The sequence below is a fragment of the Pan troglodytes genome, chromosome 7 (genome assembly GCF_028858775.2).
Source record: "Pan troglodytes isolate AG18354 chromosome 7, NHGRI_mPanTro3-v2.0_pri, whole genome shotgun sequence".
Lineage (NCBI taxonomy): Eukaryota > Metazoa > Chordata > Mammalia > Primates > Hominidae > Pan > Pan troglodytes.
In genome coordinates this window covers 109,030,186-109,043,186 of record NC_072405.2, presented here as the reverse complement: position 1 = coordinate 109,043,186, position 13,001 = coordinate 109,030,186, and the positions used below count along the sequence as shown (strand labels likewise).

At 40.9% G+C, this 13,001-nt stretch overlaps 1 protein-coding gene across 7 annotated transcripts in view; it reads left to right on the top strand.

Moving 5' to 3' along the window:
* Positions 1 to 13,001, top strand: part of STK3 (serine/threonine kinase 3) — a 459,940-nt gene that overhangs the window by 29,856 nt on the left and 417,083 nt on the right. The gene's annotated exons all lie outside the window — the stretch shown is intronic.

Genomic DNA, 13,001 nt, shown 5'->3' with positions numbered 1-13,001 from the left:
CATGAACATGAAATGTTTTTTATTTTTAATGATATTGATTTTTCCACTTCATGAACATGAAATGTTTTTCCATTTGTTTGTGTCATCTCTGATTTCTTTCAGCAGTGTTTTATAGTTCTCCTTGTAGAGATCCTTCATCCCCTTGGTTAGATGTATTCCTAGGTATTGTATTGTATTGTATTGTATTTTGTGACCATTGTAAATGGGATTGTGTTCTTGACTTGGCTCTCAGCTGGAACGTTACTGGTGTATAGAAATGCTACTGGTTTTTGTTCATTTTGTATCCTGAAACGTTACTCAAGTAGTTTATCAGTTCCAGGAGCCTTTGGTGGAGCCTTTCAGGTTTTCTAGGTATAGAACCATATTTTCCGTGAAGAGATATTGTTTGCCTTCTCCTTTTTCTATTTGGATGCCTTTTATTTCTTTCTTTTGCCTTATTGTTCTGGCAAGGACTTCCAGTACTGTGTTCAATAGGGGTGCTAAGAGTGGGCATCCTTGTCTTATTCCAGTTCTCAAGGGGAATGCTTCCATTTTTTGCTTATTCAGTATGATGTTGGCTGTGGAGTTGTCATAGATGGCTCTTACTGTTTTGAGGTATGTTCCTTTGATGTCTAGTTTGTTCAAGAGGTTTTTTTTTTTTTTTTTTTAATCATGAAGGGATGTTGGATTTTATTGAAAGCTTTTTCCATGTCTGTTGGGATGGTCATATGAGTTTTATTTTAAATTCTGTTTATGTGGTGGATCACATTTATTGATTTGCATATGTTGAACCAACCTTGCATCCCAGGAATGAAACTTACTTGACCACAGTGAATTAAGTTTTTGATGTGCTGTTGGATTTGATGTACTAGTATGTGTGTGTATATATATATATATATATATATATTTTTTTTTTTTTTTGCGACGGAGTTTTGCTCTTGTCTGGCTCTTGTTGCGCAGGCTGGAGTGCAATGGTGCGATCTCGTCTCACAGCAACCCCTGCCTCCCCGGTTCAAGCCATTCTCCTGCCTCAAGCCTCCGGAGTAGCTGGGATTACAGGCATGCACCACCACGCCTGGCTAACTTGTGTTTTTTAGTAGAGACGGGGTTTCTCCATGTTGGTTAGGCTTGTCTCGAACTCCGGACCTCAGGTGATCCACCCGCCTTGGCCTCCCAAAGTGCTGGGATTACAGGCGTGAGCCACCGCGCCCGGCCTTGGTTTACTAGTTATTTTACTGAGGATTTTTGTGTCTATGTTCATCAGGGATATTGGTTTGTAGTTTTCTTTTTTCTTTGTGTCTTTGCCAGGTTTTTGTATCAGGGTGATGCATCCTTTGAATGAGTTGCAGTGAGTTCCTCCTTGATTTTTGGAATAGTTTCAGAAGGATTGATACCAGCCCTTCTTTGTACATCTGATAGAATTCGGCTGTAAATCCATGTGGTCCAGGGATATTTTTGGTTGATAAGTTTTTAATTATTGATTCAGTTTCAGAATTCAATACTGATGTCTGCTCAGGGTTTCTATTTCTTCCTGATTCAATCTTGGGAGATTGTGGGTTTCCAAGAATTTATCCATTTTCTCTAGGTTTTCTAGTTTGCGTAAATAGGAGTGTTCATAATCGTCCCTAAGGAACTTTTGTATTTTTGTGGCATTGGTTGCGTGTCACCCTTGTCATTTTCATTGTGCTTATTTGGATCTTCTCTCTCTTTTTTCTTTTGTTAATCTAGCTTGCAGTCTGTCGGTCTTGTTTTTCCTCTTAGAAAACCAACTTTTTGTTTCATCGATCCTTTGTATTTTTGGTCTTAATTTGATTTAGTTCTTTGCTTTTATTTCTTCTGCTGTCTTTATGGTTAGTTTGTTCTTTTGTTTCTAGTTCCTCTAGATATAATAGATTGTTGATTTGAGATTTTTCTGATTTTTTGAGGTAGGTGTTTAGTGTTGTAAACTTTCCTGTTTATACTTTTTTGCTGCTTCCCAGAGATTTTGATACTCTGTTTTCATTTATTTCAAAGAACTTTTTGATTTCTGCTTTAATTTAATTGTTTACCCAAAAGTCATTCAGGAGTAAGTTGTTTAATTTCCATGTAATTATGTGGTTCTGAGAGATCTTCATGGTACTGATTTTTATTTTTATTCCACTGTGGTCTGAGAGTATGGTTGGTATGATTTTGATTTTTTTTTGAATTAATTGAGACATGTTTTATGGCCGAGCATGTGGTTGATCTCGTAGTATCTTCCATGTGCAGACGAGAACAGTGTATCTTCAGTGGTTAATGGATGAAGTAGTCTGCAGATGTCTGTTAGGTCCAATTCATCATGTGTTGAATTTAAGTCCAGAATTTCTTTGTTAGTTTTTTGCCTCAGTGGTCAGGCTAATCCATTAGTCAGTGGGCTGTTGAAGTCTCCCATTATTATGTATGGTTGTTTAAGTCTTTTCCTAGGTCTAGAAGTAATTTTTTGCTTGTTTGTTTTGAGACTGTCTCACTCTGATTGCCCAGACTGGAGTGCAGTGGTGCAATTTCGGCTCCAACCTCCCAGATTCAGGTGATTCTCCCACCTTAGCTTCCTGAGTAGCTGGGGCTACAGGCTTGTGCCGCCACATCTGGCTAATTTTTTGTATTTTTTGTAGAGATGGGGTTTCTCCATTTTTTTATTAAAATTTTTTTTTAATTTCCGTAAGTTATTGGGGAACAGATGGTGTTTGGTTACAGGAGTAAGTTCTTCAGTGGTGATTTGTGAGATTTTGTTGCACCCATCACCTGAGCAGTATACACTGTACCCAATTTGTCATCTTTTATCCCTTATCCCCTTCCCACCCTTTCCCCCTGAGTCTTCAAAGTCCATTGTGTCATTCTTATGCCTTTGCGTCCTCATAGCTTAGCTCCCACATATCAGTGAGAACATACGATGTTTGGTTTTCTATTCCAGAGTTACTTCACTTAGAATAATAGTCTCCAATCTCCTCTAGGTTGCTGTGAATGCCATTAATTCATTCCTTTTTATGGCTGAGTAGTATTCCATCATATATATACATACACACACACACATACACATATATGTACACACATATGTAATACACACACACACACACATATACAGTTTCTTTATCCAGTTGTTGATTGATGGGCATTTAGGTTGGTTCCACATTTTTGCAGTTGCGAACTGTGCTGCTATAAAAGTGCGTGCAAGTATCTTTTTCTTATAATGACTTTTTTTCCTCTGGGTAGATACCCGGGAGTGGGATTGCTGGAGCAAATGGTAGTTCTACTTTTAGTTCTTTTTTTTTTTTGAGATGGAGTTTTACTGTTGTTGCCCAGGCTGGAGTGCAATGGTGCAATCTCAGCTCACCGCAACATCCACTTCCTGGGTTATAGTGATTTCTCCTGCCTCAGTCTTCCAAGTAGCTGGGATTACAGGCATGCGCCACCATGCCCAGCTAATTTTGTATTTTTTTTTAGTAGGGGCGGGGTTTCTCCATGTTGGTCAGCCTGGTCTCGAACTCCCGACCTCAGGTGATCTGCCCACCTCGGCCTCCCAAAGTGTCGGGATTACAGGCATGAGCCACTGCTCCCAGCCCTACTTCTAGTTCTTTAAGGAATCTCCACACTGTTTTCCATAGTGGTTGTACTAGTTACATTCCCACTAGCAGTGCAGAAGTGTTCCATGTTCACTCCATCCCTGCCAACATCAATTATTTTTTGATTATGGCCATTGTTGCAGAAGTAAGGTGGTATCGCATTTTGGTTTTGATTTGCATTTCTTGATCTATTAGTGATGTTGAGCATTTTTTCCTATGTTTGTTGGCCATTTGTATATCTTCTTTTGAGAATTGTCTATTCATGTCCTTAGCCCACTTTTTGATGGGATTGTTTGTTTTTTCCTAATTTGTTTGTGTTTGTTTTAGATTCTGGATATTAGTCCTTTGTCAGATGTATAGATTGTGAAGATTTTCTCCCACTCTATGGGTTGTGTGTTTACTCTGCTGACTGTTCTTTTGTCGTGCAAAAGCTCTTTAGTTTTAAGTCCCAGCTATTTATCTTTGTTTTTATTGCATTTGCTTTTGGGTTCTTGGTCATGAAATCATTGACTAAGCCAATGTCTAGAAGAGTTTTTCCAATGTTATCTTCCAGAATTTTTATAGTTTCAGGTCTTAGATTTAAGTCCCTGATCCATCTTGAGCTGATTTTTTATAAGGTGAGAGATGAGGATCCAGTTTCATTCTCTTACATGTGGCTTGCCAATTGTCCTAGCACCATTTGTTGAATAGGGTGACCTTTCCCCACTTTGTTTTTGTTTGCTTTGTCGAATATCAGTTGGCTGTAAGTATTTGGGCTTATTTCTGGGTTCTTTCTGTTCCATTGGTCCATGTGCCTATTTTTATACCAGTACCATGCTGTTTTGGTGACTGTGGCCTTAGAGTATAGTTTGAAATCAGGTAATGCGATGCCTCCAGATTTGTTCTTTTTGCTTAGTCTTGCTTTGGCTATGTGGGCTCTTTTTTGGTTCCATATGAGTTTTAGGATTGTTTTTTCTAATTCTGTGAAGAATGATGGTGGTATTTTGATGGGAATTGCATTGAATTTGTAGATTGCTTTTGGCAGTATGGTCATTATCACAATATTGATTCTACCCATCAATGAGCATGGGATGTGTTTCCATTTGTTTGTGTCATCTATGATTTCTTTCAGCAGTGTTTTGTAGTTTTCATTGTAGAGGTCTTTTACCTCCTTGGTTAGGTGTATTCCTAAGTATTTTATTTATTTTTGCAGCTATTGTAAGAGGAGTTAAGTTCTTGATTTGATTCTCAGCTTGGTCACTGTTGGTGTATAGAAGAGATACTGATTGTGTACATTAATTTTGTATCTGGAAACTTTGCTGAATTCTTTTATCAGTTCTAGGAGCTTTCTGTGGGAGTCTTTAGGGTTTTCTAGGTAAACAATCATATCATCAGCAAACAGCAACAGCTTGACTTCCTCTTAACCAATTTGAATGCCTTTTTTTTTTTTTTTGAGACGGAGTCTCACCCTGTCCCCCAGGCTGGAGTGCAATGGCGTGATCTCAGCTCACTGCAACCTCTGCCTCTGGGGTTCAAGCGATTCTCCTGCCTCAGCCTCCCAAGTAGCTGGGATTACAGGCGCCTGCCACCATGCCCAACTAAGTTTTTGTATTTTTAGTAGAGACGGGGTTTCACTATGTTGGCCAGGCTGATCTCGAACTCCTGACCTCGTGATCCACCTGCCTCAGCCTCCCAAAGTGCTGGGATTACAGGCGTGAGCCACCGCGCCCGGTCTAGATGCCCTTTATTTCTTTCTCTTGTCTAAGTGGTCTGGCTAGGACTTCCAGTACTATGTTGAAGAGGGGTGGTGAGAGTGGGCATCCTTGTCTTGTTCCAGTTCTCAGAGGGAGTGCTTTCAGCTTTTTCCTATTCAGTATTACGTTGGCTGTGGGTTTGTCATAGATGTCTTTTATTACATTGAGGTATGTCCCTTGTATGCTGATTTTGCTGAGTTTTAATCATAGAGGGATGTTGGAGTTTGTTGAATGCTTTTCTGCATCTGTTGAGATGATCATGTGATTTTCGTGTTCGATTCTGTTTACGTGGTGTATCATCACATTGTGTATGTTAAACCATCACTGCATCCCTGGTATGAAACCCGCTTGATCATGGTGGATTATCTTTTTGATATGTTGTCGGATTTGGTTAGCTAGTATTTTGTTAAGGATTTTAACTTACATGTTAATCAGGGATATTGGTCTGTAGTTTTCTTTTTTGGTTACATCCTTTCCTGGTTTTGGTATTAGGGTGATACTGGCTTCATAGAATGATTTCGGGAGGGTTCCTTCTTTTTCTGTCTTGTGGTATAGTTTCAGTAGGATTGGCACCAATTCTTCTTTGAATGTCTGGTAGACTTCTGCTGTGAATCTCTCTAGTCCTGGACTTTTTTTTTTTTTTTTGAGACGAAGTCTCCTTCTTGTCCCCCAGTCTGGAGTGCAATGGCGCGATTTCGCCTCATTGCAACCTCTGCCTCCCGGGTTCAAGCAATTCTCCTGCCTCAGCCTCCCGAGTAGCTGGGATTACAGCTGCTTACCACCATGCCCAGCTACTTTTTTCTATTTTAAGTAGAGACAGGGTTTCACCATGTTGGGCAGGCTGGTCTTGAACTCCTGACCTCAGGTGATCCACCTGCCTCGGCCTCCCAGGTGCCTTGTTTGTAATTTTTAAATTATCATTTCAATCTTGCTGCTTGCTGTCGATCTGTTCAGGGTATCTAATTCTTCCTGATTTAAGCTAGGAAGGTTTTATCTTTCCAGGAATTTATCTATCTCCTCTAGGTTTTCTAGTTTATGCACATAAAGGGGTTCATAGTAGCCTTGAATGATCTTTTGTATTTCCTTGGTATCAGTTGTAATATCTCCCTTTTCGGTTCTAATTGAGCTTATTTGGATTTTCTTTCTTCTTTTCTTGGTAATCTTGTTAATGTTCTATTAATTTTATTTTATCTTTTCAAAGAACCAGCTTTTTGTTTCATTTATCTTTTGTATTTTTTTTTGTTTCAATTTAATTTATTTCTGCTCTGATCTTGGTTATTTCCTTTCTTATACTGGGTTTGGGTTTGGTTTGTTCTTGGTTCTCTAGGTCCTTGAGGTGTGTGTGGCCTTAGATTGTCTGTGCTCTTTCAGACTTTTTGATGTAGGCATTTAGGGTTATAAACTTTCCTCTAAGCACTGCCTTGCTGTATCCCAGAGGTTTTGATAGGTTGGGTCACTATTGTTGTTCAGTTCAAAGAATTTTTAAATTTCCATCTTGATTTCATTTTTGACCCAATGATCATTTAAAAGCAGGTTATTTAATTTCCATGTATTTGCATGATTTTGAAGTTTCCTGTTAGAGTTGATTTCCCATTTTATTCCACTATGGTCTGAGAGAGTACTTGATATTATTTCAGTTTTCTTAAATTTATTGAGGCTCGTTTTGTGGCCTCTCATATGGTCTATCTTGGAGAAAGTTCCATGTGCTGTTGAATAGAATGTATATTCTGCAGTTGTTGAGTAGAATGTTCTGTATATATCTGTTAAGTCCATTTGTTCCAGGGTATAGTTTAAATCCATTGTTTCTTTGTTGACTTTCTGTGTTGATGACCTGTCTAGTGCTGTCAGTGGAGTGTTGATGTCCCCCACTATTATAGTTGCTGTCTCATTTCGTAAGTCTATTAGTAATTGTTTTATAAATTTGGGAGCTCCAGTGTTAGGTGCATATATATTTAGGATTGTGATATTTTCCTGTTGGACAAGGCCTTTTATGACTCTCTTTGTCTTTTTTAATGGCTGTTGCTTTAAAGTTTGTTTTGTCTGGTATAAGAATAGCTATTCCTACTCGCTTTTGGTGTCCATTTGCATGGAATGTCTTTTTCCACCCCTTTAGCTTAAGTTTATGTGAGTCCTTATGTGTTAGGTGTGTTTCTTGAAGGCAGCAGATGGTTGGTGAATTCTTATCCGTTCTGCAATTATATATATATATTTGTTTGTTTGTTTGTTTGTTTGTTTTTTCTGAGATGGAGTCTTACTCCATCACCCAGGTTGGAGTGCAGTGGTATAATCAGGGCTCACTGCAACTTCTGCCTCCCGGGTTCAAGCGGTTCTCCTGTCTCAGCCTCCTGAGTAGCTGGGATTACAGGCGCGCACCACCACACCCGGCTAATTTTTGTATTTTTAGTAGAAACAGGGTTTCACCATGTTGTCCAGGCTGGTCTCAAACTCCTGGCCTTGTGATCTGCCTGCCTCGGCCTCCCAGTATTGAGATTACCCCCGTGAGCCACCATGCCCGGCCAGTTCTGTATCTTTTAAGTGGAATGTTTAGGCTATTTACATTCAACGTTGGTATTGAGATGTGAGGTATCATTCCATTCATTATGCGATTTGTTGCCTGTATACCTTGGTTTTCTTGTTTTGTTTTTTAAATTGTATTTTTGTTTTGTAGGTCCTGTGAGATTTATGCTTTAAAGGGGTTCTGTTTTGATGTGTTTTCTGGCTTTGTTTCAAGATTTAGAGCTCCTTTTAGCAGTTTTTGTAATGCTGGCTTGGTAGTGGCAAATTCTCTCAGCATTTGTTTGTCTGAAAAAGACTGTATCTTTCCGACATTTATGTAGCTTAGTTTCGCTGGGTGCAAAATTCTTGGCTGTTAATTATTTTGTTTGAGGAGGCTGAAGACAGGGCTGCAATCCCTTCTAGCTTGTAAAGTTTTTGCTGAGAAATCTGCTGCTAATCTGATAGGTTTTCCTTTAAAGGTTACCTGGTGCTTTTTCCTCATGGCTCTTAAGACTCTTTTCTTTGTCTTAACTTTAGATAATTTGATGACAGTGTGTCTAGGCGATGATCTTTTTGTGATGAATTCCCCAGGTGTTCTTTGAGCTTCTTGTATTTGGATGTCTGGGTCTCTATCAAGGCTGGGAAGTTTTCCTCAATTATTCCCCCAAATATATTTTCCAGACTTTTAGATTTGTCTTCTTTCTCAGGAACGCTGATTATTCTTAGGTTTGGTCGTTTAACATAATCCCAGACTTCTTGGAGGCTTTGTCCATATTTTCTTATTCTTTTTCCTTTGTCTTCGTTGGATTGGGTTAATTCAAAAACCTTGTCTTTGAGCTCTCAAGTTCGTTCTTCTGCTTGTTTGATTCTATTGCTGAGACTCTCCAGAGCATTTTGCATTTCTGTAAATGTGTCCATTGTTTCCTGAAGTTTTTTTATTTATGCTATCTATTTCATTAAATATCTCTTCCTTCAGTTCTTGTTTTTTTTTTTTTTTTTTTTTTTGAGGTGGAGTCTCGCTCTGTTGCCAGATTGGAGTGCAGTGGTGCGACCTCAGCTCACTGCAACCTCCAGCTCCTAGGTTCAAGTGATTCTTCTGCCTCACCCTCCCTAGTAGCTGGGACTACAGGCATGCACCACCACGCCAAGCTAATTTTTGTATTTTTAGTAGAGACGGGGTTTCACCATGTTGGCCAGGAAGGTCTCGATCTCCTGACCTCTTGATCTGCCCGTCTTGGCCTCTCAAAGTGCTGGGATTACAGGCGTGAGCCACCGCACCACATTGACCTTGGACGGCCTGGTGAGTATATGCCTTGGTGATGTTCATTTTGTATGTTATCTCACAAGTGTTGTCTGGATTTGTATATTATCTCACAGATGTTGTCTGGATTTGTTGTATCTGGATGTCTACTACTCTAGCAAGATTAGGGAAATTTTTTTGAGTTAGTTCCTCAAATATATTTTCCAGGTTGTTTGCTTTTTCTCTTTCTGTATCATGAATGCTAATAATTTATAGGTTTGATCGCTTTACATAATCCTGTATTTCTTAAAGACTTTGTTCAATTTTAAAAGTTCATTTTCCTCTATTTTTGTTGACTGGGTTAGTTCAAAAGATCAGCTTTCATTCCTTTCTTCTTTTTTCCTTTTGTTCATCTGTTTTGCAGTGATGTGATCATGGCTCACTGCAGCCTTGAACTCCCAGGCTCAGGTGATCCTTTCACCCCAGCCTCCCAAGTAGCTAGAACGATAGGTGCGAACCATCATGCCCAGCTAATTTTTAAATTTCTTTGGAAAGACACGGTCTCTTTATGTTTTCCAGGATGGTCTCAAGCTACTTGGCTCAAATGGTCTTCCTACGTCAGCCTCCTCAAGTGTTGGGATTATAGGCATGAGCCACCATGCCTGGCCTGAAATTCTTTCTTTTGCTTGGTCCAGTCTATTGATAAAGCTTTCAGTTATATTTTGAAATTTCTTAAGTAAACCTTTTTCAGTTCCAGAAGCTCTGATTGATTTCTTTTAAAAATCTTTACCTCTTATTTCCTGGATTTCCTTTGAAGTTTTTTAGTATTGATTTTCAATCTTATCTTGGATCTCTGAGCTTCCTTGCAACCCATGCTTTGAGTTCTTTGTCATTTCTGAGTGTCCTTTTTGGTTGGGGACCATTGCTGGAGAGCTAGTGTGATCCTTCTGTGGTGGCACTACATTCAGATTTTTTCATGGTGCCAGTATTCTTGTACTGGTTTCTTCCCATCTGGAGACACTGGCACTGCAAATTTGTGTAATTATTTTCGTACTGGTAGGATTTTTTCTTTCTTGTCTTACAATGTTGTTTTTTTCTTCTTTCCCTTTCCCCTACTCCTTAGGGGGTGTGAGTGGAAATAATGCTGTGTAGAGTCTTTTGGCTTTGTTTTTATAGTCCTATGCACTTCAGTTGGCAGGTTTTATATTGGGCTGTGTAGTTTGGCCTATAAGCCAGTAGAAGGCACTTATGGGTAAGAGCCAGGTGATGCCAGTGTGACTGGGTATATATTTGATCCTTGTTTACTGGGAGCAGCTCTCCGTTGCCTCAGGCAGTGGGCTGATTTGTGGAGTGTACAGTAGTCTGAGTTTCCTGCTCAGCCCTGAGGGGGCAGAGGGAAAGATATGCAGGGCTGGACTGGGCAGGCTCACCGCCAGACCCTCCAGTGGCAAGCACAAGTGTCAGTGCATAGGGAGAATCCAGTGGGTAGTCACCAAGCACCCAGAGGTGTACCTGGGTATGAAGCTGGGAGAGCTCCTTGGCCCTAAGTTCTCTGCACAGGGATGGGTGGCAGCTTAGAATCCTAATCCTGAAGAGTAGGTGCTCCAGATGGCTGGACATCTGCCTGGACATGAAGTGGAAAGGGTCCCCCTGCCACCCCACCACCACTAAGATTTCTGCGGAGGAGGGTTGGGGTGATGTAGGCTGCTGAACCAGGCAAGTAGGTGCTCTGAATGCCTGGAGTTATGCCTGGGCATGAAGCAGGGAGGGCCTGCCTGTACCCAGATCTCTTCATAGGAAGAGTGGCATGGCCCAATATGCCAATTTGGGCAAATAGGTACTTTGAATATCTGGAGATCTTCTTGGGCAATGGAGTGGAAGGGCCCTGCTGCACCATAATCTATGTATAGAAGGATGGAGCAGTTCAGGCTGCTGATCCAGGTGAATGGGTGCTCTGAATGCCTGGGAGATCTGTCTGAGTGTGAAGCAGAGGGGGCCTCCCTACACTAGGATCTCTGCACAGGAAGGGTGAGGCAAGTCAGGCTGCTGATTCAGGTGAGCAGATGCTCTGAATGCCTGGAGATTTGCCTGGGCATGGAGCAGAGAGGGCCCCCCTGCACAGAATCTCTGCACAGGAAAAGTGGGGCAACTCAATCTGCTAGTCCATGTGAGCAGGTGCATTAGATGCCTGGGTATCTGTCTCCATGTGGAGTGGAGAGGGCCCCACTGTACCACAATCTATGCACACACAGGAAGGGTAAGGCAACTCAGACTGCGGTTGCAGGTGAGGGGGTGCTCTGAATAGCTCTAGATCTGCCTGCATGTGGAGCAGAGAGGCCTCCACTGTGCCATGATCTATATCCATGAAGGGTGAGGTGGTTCAGCCTGCTTGTCCAGGCAAACAGTTGCTCCAAATGCCTGGATTTTTGCCAGGGAGTAGAGCAGAGAGGGCCCTGCTGCACCACATTTTCAGGGGAACAGGCTGTGGCAACCAACCATGGCACATGCAGACCAGTTCCAGGTTGCTAAGCTGGATCTGGCTCGAAGTCTGGTTGTCCAGGAGAAACAGTAGCTGTAGCAGCTCTTCTCTCATCCTTGACCTGCAGTGGAGGAGAGCACAATCCCAGCACCTACTGCTGAGGCACTTACTACAGTGTGGCTGTGAAGACCTCTGTCCTGCTCCAGAGCCAGAAGCCTATGTGGCCATGCTACTGGGTTGCCAAAGAATGGTTGACTTGCATGCACCCACATTTAAAATGGTGTCCTGCTCTCCATCCTGGGTCTGGGAAATGCCAGTAGCTTTTCCGAGTGTCTGTCCCTCACAGCATCTCCAAACCAGCTTGTCCCCAAGTTAGATCCAGGGCTTAGAAGAAACAAAGTGCTCTTTCTTGACCTGGGTTGCTCAGATCCCCAGTGGAAAAGTGAGTCACAGAGGGAGGCTTTCTGACTGTCTTGCATACTTGGGCTTCCCTCACTTTTATCAATTGGATGCCATAACAGGGGCTGTTTGTGTTTGTGTGTCTTCCTTGGATCTGAGGTGTCTGTCACGATTCCAGTGGATTCCTGTTTTCCTTTGTGAATTAAAGCTCTCAGAGTTGGCCTTTGTACACTATCTTGCTATTTCCAAGTGAATGAGGCCCACTAAAAGCCTCTAATCTGCCATCTTGGAAATAAAAAAGGATTTAGAATATTCCATTATCTTAATTGAGAAAGCAGTGGCAGGGTTTGAGAGGATTGATTCCAATTTTGAAAGTTCTACTTGTGAGTAAGATGCATCAAACGCATCACATGCTATAGAGAAATCTTTTGGGAAGGAAGAATTAATTGATGTGGCAAACTTCATTGTTGTCTTATTTTAAGAAATTTCCACAGCTAACCCAACCTTTTGCAACCACCACCCTGATCAGGCAGAAGCTATCAACATAGAGGCAAGACTCTCCACCAGCAAAAAGATTTTGACTCGTTGTAGGCTCAGATGATCATTGGCATTTTTAGCAATAAAGTGTTTAAAATCTTTTTTATTTTTAATTTTTATGGGTACATAGTAGGTGTATATATTGGGTACATGAGATATTTTGATACAGGCATATAATGCATAACAATCATCAGGGCATAGTGGGTATCCTTCACCTCAAACATTACTTTTATATTAAGGTATGTACGTTGTTTTTTCAGACATAATGCTATTGTACACATAATAGACTACAGTATAGTGTAAACATTTATATGTCCTGGGAAAACAAACATTTTTGTGTTATTTGCTTTATTGTGGTGTTTGCTTTATTGTTGCGGTATGGAACCGAACCTGCAGTATCTCTGAGATATGCCTATATGTCTTTCCTGTGACTACTTTTAGTATTCTTTCTCACTGATGTTCAGCAATTTGATCATAATATATCTTGGTTCTCTCTCTCTCTCCCTCTCCTTCTTTCTCTCTTTGTGTGTTTTATCTTTTCAAATTTGTTGAATTTGATG